We start from the raw sequence: 18,609 nt of genomic DNA, 5'->3' as shown, positions 1-18,609 counted from the left end.
AGCTGCTTTCTGTGGCGCAGAGTTGGCAGAACTCCTCGAGGACGAGTTGAACTTATCCATCACTTGTAAGAGCCACAGCACAACAGTTTTCAGCTTGATTACCTCTGAAAAGAGGTAATCAAATCTTGCCGCTACAACCATTTTGAGCGAGCGAGCTGACTACGGAGAGTCGGTGGTTTGCTCTGCCTTTCCTCTCTGGTCCTGAAGAGGATTGGCCTAGATTTCCAGCGCCCACGCAACCTGATAGTGACGTGGAGTACAAGGACAGTCGATTCGCTACTGTTACTATCTATGACGGGTGTGACGGTTAACAAATATATCCACTTGACAAGCTTGTTATGATCAGGCGAACATTAACAGCACAAAGAGCACGGTTTAATCTGTCCAAAACAAATATGCAAAAATTGACTTTAAACAGTTGGAAATTATAAGTATAAATCAACAACAATTTTGTTCATAATTGAAGTTAAGCAATCATAACTAATCACACAGTATCTGGCAATTAACAGGATCGATGACATTAACCTGGATACAGGTTGTCTACCCAGATCGTAACATCCTCAGTCGCCGCCGTTGGCGCCAGTGCCAGACTTTGATGCAGAGATTTTGGAAAGAAGTTGGTCCAGTCTTACCTGTGAGTCATGCAGGCCCGCCAGAAGTGGTGCAGTGAGACTGACAACTTGTTTGTTGGTGACGTTGTCCTGATGGTTGTTTCTCAGCAACGACGTGCCTCTTGGCCTCTGGCATCTGGTTTATACTGAGGTGCTACCAGGTGACGACAAACGGGTTCGCACTGTAAGAGTGCAGATTGTACTTACACCAGACCAGTGGCATTGGGCTGCCCGCAGAGACGGACGGCAACCCTGAAGCCGCCACTTTGCCTGAGCCTCGTGTACCTTAAGCATCTGGTGCTTGTTCCCATGAAGTTAGTGTACCCCCTGTACCTATCCATGGGGTGGCCATTTAGGTAGCCTGTTTTGTGTCTTGTTACTTGTTTACTCCTACTATCTGTGCGTCCCTCGCTAAAGCCAGCGTTATGTAAACTGTTGCACACAGTTTAGGGGTGGCTATGTTGCGATTAATATAGCAGTAAAGGGCCCCACCAAGCGAGCCTTCTGCGAACTGATTAAGCAACCGCGGGAAACGAAGAGCTTGCGGCAGGCTACGGATGGTGACAACAATTTCCTGTTTTAAAAACTGTATCCAAACTCGTGATTATTCCCATTGTTAATCACCAGTTATTGTTTAGACCATTATGAATACATTAGTGTTATAACTGAGCTGAGCGAAAAGTCACACTACATGAGGTGTTCAAAATAAATGCCCTTCCGATCAAACACGTACCGTATCGCATGTAGGACTGTACACTTTTGCACACAGATGACGTTAGTGGAGTATTCCTGTTCCTTTAATACTGAATAATTTTGATACCCGGATAGTTTTGCCTTTTTTAACGATCATCAATGCTCTTATATTTTCCAGAACTAAAATCTCCAATGGTCAGAAATCTTCCATTGATCACCGATCACTACATCCTGACTTATCACTAGTCTCCCCACCAGCCTTATTTTATTAAGTTCCCACCAATTTCCATGAACATCGTCATTTGAAAAAATTCATGCCAATTAACCTACCTGTGGTGCCCGTGCTCACTGAACACACACATTGAAGGACTCCCTTCGGCCTCATTTCCCCTTTTCAGTGATTTACGGTCCAGCCAGTAGTGTTGCATGTGTTCTTGGACAATTCACTTGGTCACAACACAGAGCACCACCAAGAGTTTACGGTCGACATACTGCCACGATGAAGCACCCTTCCTACGTGATTTAGGAATATTTGATTGAGGCGTTCCTTGCACCACACAAAACCATTTTTTGAGTACCAAACATCTTCAACCAAGATAAAGAGACTATCTAAAAAAAAAATCAAGATTTCTACGCACAGCGCAGTTAGCCAATGAGACTTTGTTGACTATTTATCCCATAATGCACCGTGCAAAAAAGCCTTTCAAATCGCCCATTTTTCCCCTCCCATTCAGGAGTGAAATGGTAGTCCCTCGGGGCAGATACGTCGTTATAGTGCTTATGTCACTCCTTTTGTATCGATTCTACAGTTATGGTAGATAATAAATTCGTAACTAACCTGCAGTGTAGATTTGTTACGAAGAAGAAGTTACCCCATGCCCCCTTCGTTTCAGTCAAAGTAATTGTAAACGCAGGGTTGGGAAGAGATTAATACTGCTTCAGTGCGGTGACACTGATTCTACTGGGCCTTGTTACGTGCGGAGAATGCACGGCAGAAGAAAAATCAAAAGACGGGAATCAGGACACTAAAACATACGAGCAAAGGACAATAAAGGAACTAATTTGGAATAACATTTAATTATTAACTTAAATCAGCAAAGCAGTAAATTAAAACAAAGTAAATCTAGTGGTTTGCTGCAACTTAAACTACTCATGCAAAGGCATCGTGAATTTGAACAGTCAAAAGCATAAAAGGAAATTATTTACATTAGCACAGCCAAGCAGAATTAATTACACTGAAAATTAGCAAGCCGGCAAAAATATATGAATATGCAAAGAGGCAAATTATATTCGGCCGAGTATGATTACCTTAAGGAGCCAACACAAGAACAGAAGAAAATTAGGCCCCGCCCAGTCAGTGCCATGGCTAAAAGAGCGCGGTCGTCGGGCCAAGCACCTCCGCACTCCGCGCCAGAACAGCCCAGTTCAGACAGGCAGGTCAGCGTCGATCCCCGAGATTCGGCTTCTACGTGGAGCCACGACGCTCCAGGGTCCACGGTCCCTCAGCGGTGTCAGCCTTGGCCACGGTGCGGCAGTAATCGAGGCGTAGACGACGAGGAGGTGCTGACCCAACGCCGGCTATTTCGAAACGCACATGCTAAAAGCATATAGGCACTGACTGAGAGCGAAATCAATGACTACGGAGTCTTTTATAGGTTTTTGGAACGTGCCTAAATTCCACTCGTACCTTTTCAGGGAGACACAAAAGGATTCGGATCAACTGGGATCGTAACAGCCTCGTTACAGGCACAGTCCAGCCGTATTGTTTATGTCGATTTTTCAAATAGCCAAAACCCGTGCACGGGTGAATGGAACAGAGGTGTGCACTCACCAGGCCATATGAAGCAAACTATGGGACAAAGAGAACTTCGCCGCCTTTGTTTTGGTCACTGTTATACCAGTAATTCTTTTCAGACATCTGGGGGATGTGTGAAGTGACAATAGGCTTGAGTGTGTATAGGGATTGGACTTGTTGGGGGGTACCCCCTCTAGACAGAGGGGGTACCCCCCCCCACAAGTCCAATCCCTGGTCGCCTGGTATACATCAGGCGAAGGGCCAAGTTAACAGCGAGAGCGTTATAGACTCGGGACTCTGTATGTACGTGTAACAATGCGAAAAAGTTAGACCCATAACTGTAGATCCCCCTTGCTCATTCTTAGAACGAAGAGTTAGTTTTTTAACAATGAAGGCCTAAGCCTACAAATGAACTTCAACCATTGATAAATATTGCAGCACTTCAAATGTATCATACTTCTATGCCAGTTTGCTGCTGCCATGAGAATTTTCTATTGTCAACTGCATAATGGTGAAAAGTAGCAGAGGCACTAATAAATGTGAGTACATGTGGTCTGGTTAGTGTTCCCTACATCATGGTCAGTCTTAGGTTAGGTTTTTTTTATCAATATAGGCCTAGGCCTACATCGGATTTTGAAAAGTTATTTTTAGCAAACAAGTCAAATGGTCCTAATGAACATCGAATATGCATCACCGATTGTTGAAAGACAACTAGCAAAATAAGATTTTTGAGGCATGATATTTATTGTCTTTTGCTGCCATGTTTCATCCATGCAAATTCCCTTATTCTTACAGTTATTATACATGTACCTCAAGACAGTAACACGAAAAGACGTCATGCTACATTATATAAATTGCCATTTATCATAGAGTTGAACAAATGTAATTTTTATTCAGGGGTGTGAGAGGAGCATTAACAAATAGTTGAAACTGCAAGCACGAACCACGTCGGATTTTCTTGCCATTAAGGCCTATGCATGATTATTTTCAATAAACTTTTTCCCTTCGTATTTACATGATTCGCTTGAAACCTCCTGAAGGCTAAAGTTACTAAAATAGGTAGGCTATACCAACACTGTAAAAATCAAGGTTTGTAGAGCAAGTGGGCCTTTTTCCGACCTGCAAAGTGCTAGTCTGCCTGTCGCTAACTTTACTGGCAGCAAAATAGGTTGTTTCATATCTTAACGTAAAACCATTGGCATGATTAGGCCTAGGCCTACTGTGTCCATGATAAATGCGGGACTACAATTCCATCCACGCCCATTTCCATGGATTTGTAGGCCTAACTTGAGAATTTGTCTCATCAATGTTTGTATCCGATTCACAGCCTCTGTGGGCAATGATGCACTCATGTTGCACTCACATTTGATGAATTTTATGTCTAAAAATATATTGAAATCTCGTACGAATGATGCACGTACGTATGATGCACGTATTGATGTGCTGCATCCTAAGCTAGCATATCACTTCCAGTTCCAGTGGTTTCTTCCTTGGAAAGAAACGTACCGTACTGTTGATTGAGGTGCAGTGCCACCTTCCTAACAGATTATCGCATTGTCTTTGACCGAGTCGAAAATCAACAGTTGCCAAAATCAACCCCTGTAAGTGGTTCCTACGGTGGCTTATCTTCGCCAGGAATACACTTTTTATTTTACGGCGTTATAACTGTAATACGGCGTTATAACGCCCTATTGCTGCGTTATAACGCGCTAATTTATCACGTAATAACGCCCTATATGGCGTAATAATGACATAATACAGGGCGTAATAACACCCTTATTTTAAGCGTAATAAACGGCCTTTTATGGCGTAATAACGCTCTTTTATGGCGTAATAACGCCCTATTAAGGCATTAAACGTCCTATTTAGACCTACAGCGTTTTAAGTCCCTGATAGCGTGAAAATGATGGTCTGTTTTCACGGCCTTACGTTACCTCGTCTTCATAATTAATGACAAAAGTAGGACCTACTATTACTATGCGCATAAGCGGAGCCACGTGTGTTATTGCGTGGACGCCGTAGAAAGTTATTACGTCGTACTATGGCTTTATAACGCCATAATAGGGCGTTATTACGCCGTATTAGGGCGTTATAACGCCGTGAAATAAAAAGTGTATTCCTGGCGGAGATCAGCCACTGTAGGTTCCTGCTGCGGCTGTCAACACATGCGAAAGAGTGTCATTATTTCAAGCCGTAGCAAAGGATTTATTCTACTTTCGCATCCCACAACATATGCAGCAAGGTATGAGACGGAGAGAACCCCCCTGCTTTGTGTTGGTCATTGTCTCGCAGGAATCTGGGGAATTCCTTTCAGACATCTTGGGGGGGGATGTGTTAAGTAACAATAGTCTGGAATGTGTATAGGCATTGGACATGTTGGGGGGGTACCCCTCGGTCTCATTTCTTTGCTGGGTATATATATCCCACAATTCAGTAATTATAGTCTGGGTCCTCAACTTCTTTTAAGAACCCCTGACGTCTCGTGAATATCGAATATATATGTGAAAACATCGAACATATATGTTTCAAGATTGCCCATATAAAATGTCAAAATCGCTCAAATGTATTGAACATTGAAAATGTATTAGTTACACATAGAGCATATTTACAAAAACGTGGCACATATTGGTAGTGGGGGAGGTACACTGTTTATGGTACAATAATTATGGTCCAATTTTTATGGTACACGTTGACCCCAAATCTTAACATTTTCCCCGACACAATATGGCCCCGGCTGGAAGTCCGGACGTAAACAAAGGGAAAGTCCTTAATCCCTACACAACAGTCCGTGGGTCAACAGTGAGGCTCCAAAAGTAATTAAGAAGTAGGACGCGATAATCCCTATATAATAGACAGCTCGTGTCGCCGGTTAATGAGAGGGATAATCCCTAGATAATGGACTGTATGTAGTGGCTGAGCTGTGTTGGACTATTGTGTTAATGATTACATTGTGTACGTTGAAGTGAGCATTGGTCTGACTTAACCTTCGGGCACTAAGGAAGAGAGGGCGCCCACATGCAAGCAGTCTTGGGTTTGGCTTACTATGGCTACCGAGATTTGATCGATACGGGAAGAAGACTCCGTTGTCCCTAGCTGAATTTTTTAATCCTTTGAACTAGAGTGTTTTACGTCCCGTTACCCTGTACATGTATACGTTTCACAAATCCAGTCTGAGCGGAGCGTTACTGTTGTTCTTTATTGCGGAACCTAAATGTAAAATACAGCATTATATAAAATTAAGAATTTTGGGGGTGGCATGACGTCAGTTGGGGATTTTTAATACGTAGCAAAAGGGTACATTTATTCGTCGTGCTGTGGAATATTGTGCAGAAGTTCCGGCCAATATCCGACCTGAAAATTATTCTTCGATAGTCATACCGATAAGTATAACACAAAAGAAATTCAGTGGACTTCACATATTGGTTTCTGGTAGGTTTGTACTGGTACCGTTTTATTTCCCGTTGTTCATCATTGATTTTTTACACTAAGCATCTTCGTAATTTTAAGAATTACTACAAGGGTGATTACCGGACGTCTGTTAACTTTGAAATCAGAGTTATTACATGTACTCATTATTGTTGGAGACAAATGTCTCTACAGACTGTTATCTTTTAGGCGTGCTCCTGTTCGTCATGAAACAATCCGGCAAATTTTTCAGCATGTTTATCAAAACTCTATTCAAGGCTTTGTTGATGTTCATGCCTTTATCAAGTTTTCCATCGAGATCATCCACAATGTCCTTGTGAGTTTCATTTTCCCTCAAATATAGGTAACTTGACAGGAACTCTTTATAGTTGTCGAACTTGAACGTCTAGTTTGACTGCTCAGAGGGTCTTTCTGTTTGCCTTCTGCCTGGCTTGATCTTCATCCATGCCTTCGTTGACGTACTTGTCATATTTTTCATCCCTCATCTCCCTATGAGTTTCTCTAGCTTCAGCCAGCCAATCTTGGTAGGCGGCATTGTCTTCCAAATCTGAACTGTCTTCATCCAAGGTTTCGTCATCGACCTCCTCAACAGAATCCGAGTTTTCGTCAGCTTCATTCATGTCTGATTCCTCCTCAACGTGGATATTTTCCATGTGCCACTCTAGATTAAACTTCCGTCCAAAACATTGTCACACTGGTGACAAGCATAGGGCTTGGCTGTATAAATATCATTCATGTTGACTCTGCGAAGGATGACTTTTAAATGACACGTAACAAGTGAAAGCGTTCCATATATCCTAAATATACACGTATTTACTGCTTCTGATTTGCATATTTCATTGTTTATTTTTCATTGTTTATTGTTCACATTGGTCTTTTCATCGCTCAAACTGCTCTATGTATTGCTCTTTTACTCGGTTTATTACTCTTTTACTCTTTTCATTGTTCAAATTGTTCTTTTTATTGTTCAAATTGATTTGTTTGTGGTGTAAATTGATCTTTTCATTGTTAAATTATATTCTTTTCATTGTTAAATTATATTCTTTTCATTACTCAACAATTTTACAACCCACATATAACGAAAACAGTAGTAACGGTTGAAGGTATACCGAACCAATTGTATTCACAGGGACTTTTCGAATATCAGCATTGGAACGAAATCAACAAGTACTTCGGTGACTCAGACACTGAATCGGCTCGATCGGTAGTCAAAGACTTAAACTTGACCGGAGTAGACATGGCTGATTATCTAAAAGACAAATATGGATTGTGGTTAGACTTCAGAAGTTCTGACGACAATTCTGCTCATGGATCGGATAGGCCTCTGGGGGCGGCGGTGATATATCGATACAGATGGAAGGACAGGCAGAAACGGAGCTCTGTTAACGATGTATGTGTTTTTGGTAATGGATGCACAACTGACGGTGGAGGACGGAAATTTGAAGAGTCTAGTGTATTAGGTAGAGAGTTAAATAAGTAGAGTTTAAAATAACTGAACATGTTTAAAAGTCCACATTGCGCGTTGATCGTGGATAAAACGGGCAGCGGTAAAACACAGTGGGTGCTAGACCTTCTTCAGACGGAATACTGGTTCACATTTGAAGTGATTGTGATTATTTGCCCGACTTTGTCTAAAACTTATTTGGACCGACTGTGGACGCAGACGACAACGTTCAAATAAAAATATGCGACCTAGATTGAGAAAAGTTGGAGCTTAACGAGGCAATTAATTTAATTTATCAAGTATCGTAAAAAATCTAAAAGAAGCAGTACATGTGTGTTGAGTAAGATGGCATTTAGTGGTCGGCATTATTTGCCTTCGTGTTGGTTATTGAGCCAAAAGTACAACTCGGTATTAAAAGGTTACAGGGAAAATACGGCGTGGACTGCTTTATTTCATTGTAAAGACCGTTAACAGTTTTGATCAATGTTTAGACGAAAATGATGTAGTGTCAGAGGAGAAAAGGGAATCAATTAAAAGGCATTTAAGAGACGTAACTGTTACGTGCGGAGAATGCACGGCAGAAGAAAAATCAAAAGACGGGAATCAGGACACTAAAACATACGAGCAAAGGACAATAAAGGAACTAATTTGGAATAACATTTAATTATTAACTTAAATCAGCAAAGCAGTAAATTAAAACAAAGTAAATCTAGTGGTTTGCTGCAACTTAAACTTCTCATGCAAAGGCATCGTGAATTTGAACAGTCAAAAGCATAAAAGGAAATTATTTACATTAGCACAGCCAAGCAGAATTAATTACACTGAAAATTAGCAAGCCGGCAAAAATATATTAATATGCGAAGAGGCAAATTATATTCGGCCGAGTATGATTACCTTAAGGAGCCAACACAAGAACAGAAGAAAATTAGGCCCCGCCCAGTCAGTGCCATGGCTAAAAGAGCGCGGTCGTCGGGCCAAGCACCTCCGCACTCCGCGCCAGAACAGCCCAGTTCAGACAGGCAGGTCAGTGTCGATCCCCGAGATTCGGCTTCTACGTGGAGCCACGACGCTCCAGGGTCCACGGTCCCTCAGCGGTGTCAGCCTTGGCCACGGTGCGGCAGTAATCGAGGCGTAGACGACAAGGAGGTGCTGACCCAACGTCGGCTATTTCGAAACGCACATGCTAAAAGCATATAGGCACTGACTGAGAGCGAAATCAATGACTACGGTGTCTTTTATAGGTTTTTGGAACGTGCCTAAATTCCACACGTACCTTTTCAGGGAGACACAAAAGGATTCGGATCAACTGGGATCGAAACAGTAACATTTAGTAAGTTGATTTTAAACACTGAACCGCCAGTGAATTGTGTACTTTGGTAAAAATGAAAAAATATTTTAATTACATATATAAGGAATAAGGATGGAAAATAAAATTTGTAAAATATGTAAGGCGCAAAAAGACTTGTCTGATTTTAGAGTGAGATTAGGCCTAAGCGGTAACGTTAACATTTGTTGCAACCAGTGCATCGCTAAGAAGGAGTGTATACTCAAGAACCGGTGCCCACATAATAGAGAGAAAAATAAGTGCAAAGCGTGCAGTGGCAGTTATATATGTCCATATAACAGAGAGAAAAATAAGTTCAAAGAATATGGTGGCATTTGTCCTCAAAATAGACGAAGAAGCACATGAAGAATTTGTAACGACCCCGTAGAGGTAACAATTAGCAAATGGCTATACGGCTGCCGCCAAAAGGATAAAAAGCGTGGCTGATGGGATCCCGACCACTATATAGATTCAGAACTATATAGATTCAGATAGATTACGAACACTGTTATTATGACAACTGTAGACAAAAGCTCCAATATATGGAGTATAAATCTGACCTAGGTACTATAGAGAGATTAGACAACTCTATAGGTCACATCAAGTCAAATTGCGTGCTCTGCTGTTTAAGTTGCAACTCAAAGAGAAAGCCAAATAAGCTACACGATGAGCTAGAATAAACAAATAAATTTGTTGAAATTCCGGTGCAGCTGGGCTATTACAGTCTAGTTACACTAATATTTTTATTTTGTTATAAGTAAAGAACAGCAATGTTACAATTGATTCAGGTAGTTACTGAGCTAATTATTGCAGCTAACTTGACGTATTACACCTACGAATACCTACAACTGAAACAAACATTCAACTACATTTTAAAAACGTATATATTAAAATGGACGACATTAAAAACATCCTCAACGACACAAAAAGTGAAAACAAATCCACAGAATCAAAGTCAAACGTCAAAGACCGACTCTGCTCAATCGTAGCATCGTAATGTAGACATGGGATCCCTTCAAAGCCTGGCGACAATCTTTCATGATCCTCACCTTGTCTTGATATGAAAGCAGACTTCAGTGAGCTTACAGACCGCTCAAGGGTCTTCCTGGCGGTCTCCAGCTTCGAGATCCGTTGGCTGTTAAATTCGATAGATTCAGCCAGTTTGGCCTCCAGTTGCTGTTGGCCCACCATTAGCTGAGACAGCGAGGAGCGTACGAAGGCCTCAAAATCTTCATGGTCGTCGCCGTTTTTCCTGCCAAAGGGCTGGTTTTCCTCTTCACCCGGCACTGGGGCAGTACTAGCAGCTGCGCCCAGTCTTTTCCCTCCGCGACGTTTCGGTGGCATGGTGGGTTACAACGTTGAACAGTAACAAAAGAAACAATTAGCACGGAGCCCTGCGCAGACACGTCCTCTCTCTACTGTGTCATCTGTTGACATCAGACGTCAGTTTTAGGTTTAACTCGTTTAAAGTTTTACTTGACTTTGGTTCTTTTTTCTCAACAAATCGTTGGTTGTATTTTCCGCCCACATTTTCTACTGTGTCCGATGAATAAATCCGATGAAATATTAATCCGCAATCTTTGCAGACAAATTTCCAGTCTTTTATTATTTTATTTTTTATTTTCTTCTTCTTTGTTATTCAGACGGGGTCTCATTTGGCTAAAAATATAGATTAAGTTTTCTTCGCCCATGGGTAAAGGCTCGTATTTGAAGGTTTGGTTAGACATGATTTTTCATTAATAGTCCATTTACTTAGGGTGAATTGCAAACGTCTTCTATTTCAATCACCAGGTGTAAATATTCACGAGTCCATTCATTTGTTTCTCTTGACATAGGGAGTTCTTCTTCGGGCACATTCTTCTTCCGACTCTTCTACTTCGTTTAAATACACCTCAGCAGTTTCGTCTATCATTAGACCTAATTTTTCCAGCCTCTTGTCTAAGTTTGTTTGGGGTTCAAAGTCGTCTGTGATATATTTTAGTTTTTTATAATACCCCTTGTTAATATCCCCAATATATATTACAAACGACTCACTGTGTAGGCCTAAACAGTTTACGCAACGATAGCAAGAAGAGCAATCAAAGCACTTAATGCATTCTATACAATCAACACAACTTTGACAACTATCGCAAAGTGAGCAATTCCAGCTGTCATGACAATCTTCGCAATTAACACAATCATAAACGTTATAGCACTCTCGGCATGACAAAATACAACTAGTGCAATCGCGGGCATCTATTACGTCGCGGCACCTTTCTACGTTTTTACAAAAGTGACAGTCGACATTATTGACTCTCAATGTTGGAACTAACTTTTGAATTGTTTTCATCTCTAGTTTAATACAAGGTTTTAAAAAAATCATTTTTATTGAAGCTTCTTTTCTGGGAACCCCCTTTTTTGTTTGAGGTCGATGTTGTTTGCGCGAGAGTGAAGTGTGAGTTGTTTATGTTGAAGTCAAAGGTCAAGCCGGTGCGAGTGGCGGAAAAACCGGGGTCAAAGGTCAAGGTTGTTTGTGGACGAGTGGTTTAGGTCTGTGTGAGAGCGGTTTAGGTCTGTGCGAGTGGCAGAAGCGCCGGGGTAAAAGGTCAAAGCGGGTGAAGTGGGAAGCCCCGGGCTGGAGTGTGTGGGCATTGGAGAGGGGAAGCCGAGTGGAAAGGGAGCTGGTCCCAAACCCGCACTTTCCTACTACTGAGGCAGGAGGAAACCGGAGTGTCCAGAGAAAACCTGCGAGAGCGAGTATGGACTGGAAACCAAATGCACTTAAAGCCTGGGCCAAGCCGGGACTTGAACCCGGGCCTCATTGGTGCAAAGCGAGGAAAGAACCGCTCCACTAACCCGCTCCCCCCATCACACTGCCCATTCCTTTCTAGGGTACCATATTGTGGCGCCGCGCCCCTCCGACGAAGGCGAGGGCGCCCTCCTCCTCGAGGCGCGGTGCGTCGGACGGCACGCCGGAGAGTCCCTGAGCGGCTAGGGACGAGTCCGTTGGGACCGAAGTATACCGTCCCCCAAGAAAGTTGGTCTTCGTCGAGATGATGGCTAATCTGATTGGTCGAAACTTAATGACGTAACCCGGACAGACCTGACTCGAAATAAACTTCGCCTGGACTCCTGACTTATATACAACAATTCACAAGCGGCTGGTTTATTCATCAACACACTCAACCAATACACCAGTAGAGGGCGCTATTGACAGGGAAACTGCGTGATTATACGTGACCGGACTTCGCCCAGAGCAGCGAACACCACAATTAATTGCGGGCATCCAGTGCCGAATCAGGGACTTTAGCAAGTCTACGGGCTTATTGTCAGGGCTGTGCTACACGCAACTCACGTCACGAGATAGCAATGCGCCCTTGCATCGACCGCAAGCTCCTATCAGGAACTATACCGCACCACCAATCAGCCCCTCAACCTACCGAGCCCCTCAACAGCACACGCACCACTCGGACTTAGGCACAGTCACACTAGGCTAGGTGACTTTAACCCTTGCACAGGATTCTCGACCCTTACCTCAGGATCAGCCCTTTATCAGGACCACTAAGCGTAGCCTACGCGCGCCTTTTATAGTTTTCGCGCTGCTATGACCACGCCCGCGCACGTGCTCACGTGATTAAGCAGTGACTTCCGCTGCCCTATCGCACAACGCACAAGGCGGAGCCTATGCGCCGCGCTTGCTTAACACACAGCTATGCGCGCCTAACATCTGCCTCTGTTACTGGGCAGAGCGCCATCTATATCTTCGCACCGTGCCTAGTGACTAGCGCCCTCTGTCGCGTCACACAGCCTCCTGACAGGCCTAAATGCCCTCATTTGGATAAGCTGAACAATCTTTTACAACAACGCGACAGAGTCGCAACATTTATTTAACAACCATATTTTAGTAAACAGTAAGAACAAGCGTGAAACATTTGATCAAGGTGATTGGTGCTTATAAAAATATGAAACCTTATTAGAAAGTAGAATGCCTCTTCTGAGATTGAAAGTAAAGAATCAAGTTGCTCCTGGTATACTTTAAAAGTCCTCAGTAAATCAGCTGCTTAATTTATATCAGGTTATTTCCTATCTTCTTGGTAAATCGACTACTGCTTTTTTTTTGGTTTTGTTATTATTATTATTTTGCCAACAGAAGGGGGCAGTCAATCAAGACATCTTGGAAATACTTCCGCTGGCGCGTCTCCCGATGAATCTCTACTCCATCCACATATGTTCGTGTCAGCACTTCTTCGATGATGGTGGCCGTCTTGGGGATGCGTGGTTTCCTCAGCTCAAAGCGGGTACGCCCTTTGGGGGTCCTGGTGACTCCATTGGCTGGCGCTGGTTTATGGACTTCTGCCTGGTGGCTGGGCGTGGCTGTTCTTCTTTCGGCTTGTCGTTGCCCGGGATGGCCTCTGGAGGGGTATCGTTCTCCAGGGTGGGTTTCTCGTTGTTATGGTGGTCTTCTTCTTCTCGTGGCTTCTCTTTCTCTGGGGACGTTCTTAACGGGGAAAGGGGCCCTGGGAGGTCCCTAAACTTGTCCCATGGTACCGTGAGTCGAGGACTGGGACTTCGTCGGTCCGCAGGCGTGCTTCCCATGATGATCCGCCTCGCCTCCTTCTGCGTTGGTTCCCCTTTATTGGCCTCCTGACCTTTGTCTTGCTTTGGCCAGGGCGTCATCCTCTCTATGTCACTTAGGTTGTCCGGGTGAGCTACTTTATAGTGCCGCCGCAGGTTATCTCGACGCCTCTCCCTGTAATTACACCGCTGGCAGGAGAAATAGGGTGCTGGCCCATGGCTTTTCTTATGCCGTAACAGGCCCCTTAGGTGGCTGAACTTCTTGGGGCACCTGGTGCACTGGAACTCCATCTTAGCTCCTCCTACATTGTACTGTTGCAAGGGCGCCCTCCGTTTCTTTGGGGGCGGCTTCTTCCTTGCGCATTGATCACATTTCCGGATGTATGCTCTTACATCGGCACTCATACCTGACCAGAAGTACCGCTGCTTCACACGGGCCAGGGTTTTCTTCAGGCCAAGATGGCCTCCCAATTTCCCACCATGCAGTTCTTCTACAAACTCGCGTCTGAACATCTTAGGAACCAGCAACCTCCATTGGACTGAACTACCATCATTTGACTCCCATCGCTGGTATAGTACACCGTCTCTTACAACCAACTGATCCCAGTAGGACCAATACGTCTTACTTGCCGGAGACCTGTGAACTACCTCATCCCAATGAGGGCGCTCCTTCCCCTCATCCTTGGCTATTAACAGCCATTTTGTCGACTCATCCGCCATTTGGGCGTTTCTAAGTCCTTTGCTGCTCACAGCAGGCTCTACCACAGCAACTCGGGCCCCCTTTACACCTCCTGGGCTCGAGGTTGACTTTTGTTTATCTTCTTCCATAGTAGTAGTCGCATCAATATCGGCATCGTCACCATCAGAATCATCTTGCGCATTACAATGGTCGCATTGTTTACAAGGTCGTCTAGACAGACTATCAGCATTCTGATGCTTGGCACCCGGACGGTGCTGGATTGTGACGTCATACTCTGACACAACCTCCAACCATCGTGCAAGTTGTCCTTCCGGGTTCTTCGAGTTCCTTAACCATACCAGAGAAGAATGGTCTGTTCGTACCTTGACCTTTTGACCGTAAAGATACTGGCGGAAGTACTTCAAATACGTCACCACAGCGAGCAGCTCTCTTCGAGTGACGCAGTAGTTTCTCTCAGCTTTGCTCAACTTCCGGCTTGCAAAAGCCACAACTTTTTCGACACCGTCATGCACCTGAGACAGTACGGCTCCGATGCCCTCTGAACTTGCATCCGTATCCAAGATGTACTCGCTACTTGGTAACGGGTAGGCCAATACCGGGGCCCCTAGCAAACACTGTTTCAACCAGTGGAATGCCTTATCACAAGACTCGTCCCAAATGAATTCCTTTGACTTTGACGTCAAGGTATGCAGTGGGCTGGCGATGCTAGCAAAGTCCTTGATGAACCTTCGGTAATACGAGGCAAGGCCCAAAAAACGCCTCACCTCCTTTACATTCTTCGGGACCGGCCAATCAGCGACTGCCTTAACCTTAGCTGGGTCCGTTGCTACGCCCTCAGCCGACACAATGTGGCCAGGGTAGGTTACTGACCTCTGAAACAGGTTACACTTGCTTGGCTTTAACTTAAGCCCAGCACTTCTCAACCGTTCAAAGACTGTTCGAAGTCGTCCCAACTCCTCTTCTACTGTTCTGCCAAAGACAATGACGTCATCTAGATACACCAATAAGATTTCCCACTGCAGCCCTGACAACACTTTCTCCATTAGTCGTTCGAACGTAGCCGGTGCGTTGGCTAGCCCGAATGGCATCACCTTCCAACGATACAGCCCATTCCGTACCACAAAACTTGACTTCTGCTGTGCATCCTCGTCCAAGGCAACCTGCCAGTACCCTGAGGCGAGGTCGAGGGTTGAAAACCATCGAGCGCCCTCTAACGCATCCAACGTCTCATCAATTCTTGGCACAGGATAGGCATCCTTTATTGTCACCGCATTCAGACCTCTATAGTCGATACACAACCGTTTCGTCCCGTCTTTCTTTTTTACCAACACAACGTTAGCCGCCCACGGACTATCTGAGGGTTCAATCAAGCCACGCCTCTTCAAGTCTTCCACTTGGCGACTGATCTCTTGTTGGTTAACCACGGGATGCTTCCTAGGTTTTTGTTTTACTGGTCGAGCGCCACCAGTGCCGATGCTGTGCTTAACTATATCAGTTCTGCCTATATCGTCGTCTCCTTTTGAAAACACATCTTGATACTCAATCAGACACCCTCTCAATTTTGCATAATCATGTGGGGCCAAATTCCTTCGACTTCGGTCGTATAATTCGGTCAAATGGTTGGGTAGCGCCCCCTCGTGTCCTGCAACCTTGCCTGCCTTGGGCGGAGTTTCCACCTCCGCTGGTGTTATTGTTGCAGCTATTGTTCCCGCACGCAGGACACGTTTCTCCTTATTTGGGTTCAATACTCGAATGGGCACCACTTCGGCTGGCACATCAACCACAGACTTGGCCATTACTAGGCCCTTTTCCGCAATTCGGCCACCTGACTCAACTGGTTCCATGATCATACTTCCAGTCAACTCCTCATTCTGACAAATAACCGTTCCGGGCACAATGGTCTCATGCCCAGCCGGTATCTCCGTAGTCCTTGTCACTACCACTTTGCCGACAAATGGCGCACCAGCAGCACTCGTGCACTTAATTCGTTCGCCATTGACACATAACTCAAGTCTACTGAAATCAAGACTACCTCCTGTAGACAACAACCAGTCCATTCCCAACATAGCTGGTGTTCCAATATCTGCAAAGGTGGCTTTAATCGGGTGCACAGTCTTCCCAATTCGTAAGTCTAACCATGCAGTCCCATATACTTTCAACGGGGTACCATCCACCTGCCGGACTCTGGTATCACACTCTTGCAGCGTCGGTCTCTGTTCCTTCGGTAGCTGGTGATATACTGTCATGTTAATCAACGTGTCGGTAGCGCCAGTATCGATTAGTATTCGAAACTCGATTGATCTAATCGACCCCTTAACAAATAAGCCATGGTGTGGCCCCATTGCCGGAGTCGTTACCGTACTGACTCCAACCTCGTTCTCATTCTTTCTCTTCAAACCCCGTCGACCTTCTTCTGTGGGTCCTCTGCATTCCTCAGCCTTTCCGCGGACCCTCCGGTCGGCTGGTTCTCGTTTCCCTGGTTACGGGGACGCTTTCTTTTCGGCTGTGTGCATTCTCTAGCAAAGTGTCCCTTTACACCGCAATTATGACAATTTAATTCTGCCTTCGGCCTCCGTTGAGGAGGCGGGGTACCCGGCACCTGTTGGTCTGACGTAGCTGGTGACGTCACTGGTCGTGACAACATGGCCCCCATCAATTTCTCCAACTGCTTCGTCATGTCGGCTACACCCTTTATGGCTCGTTCGACAGACTGCATCCTTTCTTCAATGTCTTTATCGATACCTCTGATAAACTTGGCTGGTCTCTCGTCGACTTTTCTTTGTGCCTCTACCTTATGGAAGTTCTCAGTCTCAAGCGCCGCCTGCAATGCCTCGGACAAATTCTTCGGCCTTGCTCGGAAGATTCCTTCTCGGACGTACTGATCAGCTACAGCGTCCATGAAATGATTTTTCTCTAATCGGTCTCTCGCTTCTTCGGGAATTTCCGGATACGCCTTCACTGCTAACTCATGTACTACCTGGCACAACTCTTGCAAAGACTCCTTCGGCTTTTGCCGACGATGACGTAACTCTACTAGAAAATTCTCAGCCTGCTGGCCAGGCCCAAACCTCCTAGCCAACAACTTAACTAACTCTTCATACTTCAACTTCCGGCCCTGGAGGGCGCCTTCTCCGAGAATGCGAATTGCATCTCCTTGGAGGCTCGCGGCCAAATACTCGGCCGATTGTAAATCGTCCCATCGGTTCACCAACCGACAACTCTCGAAGTGCCCGTAGTACTCGTTCCACGGCACTTTGCCACTGTACCGGTCGGGAACAATACTTGGTCGGCGGGGAACCAGACCAAGGCTTCCCCGCAACTCATCTTCTCCAACAACTCTCTCCTCCCTTCTAACTGGACAAGGCCCCGCCCCATCCTTTTCATCAGCCCGCACGTTGTCTGTCTTAACACTTGGCGAACGTGTGGCAAAACTCATCAGCTCGCTGTAGAGCTTCTTCTCTGCATCAGGTGCAGTTGGCATGTGAACACATGGACTCTCGTTCACACCCCTTCCATGTACCGCAGAGACTATCGGACTGGACGCCGCCTCTTGCCTTGGAGGTGTCCAATCAATTAAACTGCGCCCACCATCGTCTTCCTTGCAATGGACTTCTGGCGTCTTCAACTCAGTCAGTGCTGGTGCTCTGAACGACCCATACCCTGACGTCTCCTCCCTGTTTCCAGCCAAATCTTGGCCAGGGAGCCGGAATACAACATCCGAATCAATTCTCACGTGCTCAAATGACTTCTGCACATCACTTGGGCCAGGTCTACCAATCAGGCTCGATCCTGCTTCCTTAGCATCTCGTAATGCTGCTTCTAACTCCATGATTCTGTCCAATTGCTGAGCCTTTTCCCATTGCAACAACTGAACCTCCATCCGGGACCTGTGCAAGTCCCCTTCACTTGAGCTACCACTCATACTGCTGTTTCAACCTCGTACTCAAACGGCGGATCAAATCTTGCAGACCTCAACCAACGAAAGTACCTCCTATCTCTTCGATGAACAAGCCAAACGTACCAAAAGGAAATGACCGCCAACACAATGCAAACCAAAGCTAA

Source organism: Acanthaster planci, linkage group LG19 (assembly GCF_054643075.1).
Source record: "Acanthaster planci isolate LZ-2023a linkage group LG19, COTS_SCS, whole genome shotgun sequence".
In the NCBI taxonomy this organism is placed as follows: Eukaryota; Metazoa; Echinodermata; class Asteroidea; order Valvatida; family Acanthasteridae; genus Acanthaster; species Acanthaster planci.
This window is presented reverse-complemented; position numbering follows the sequence as displayed.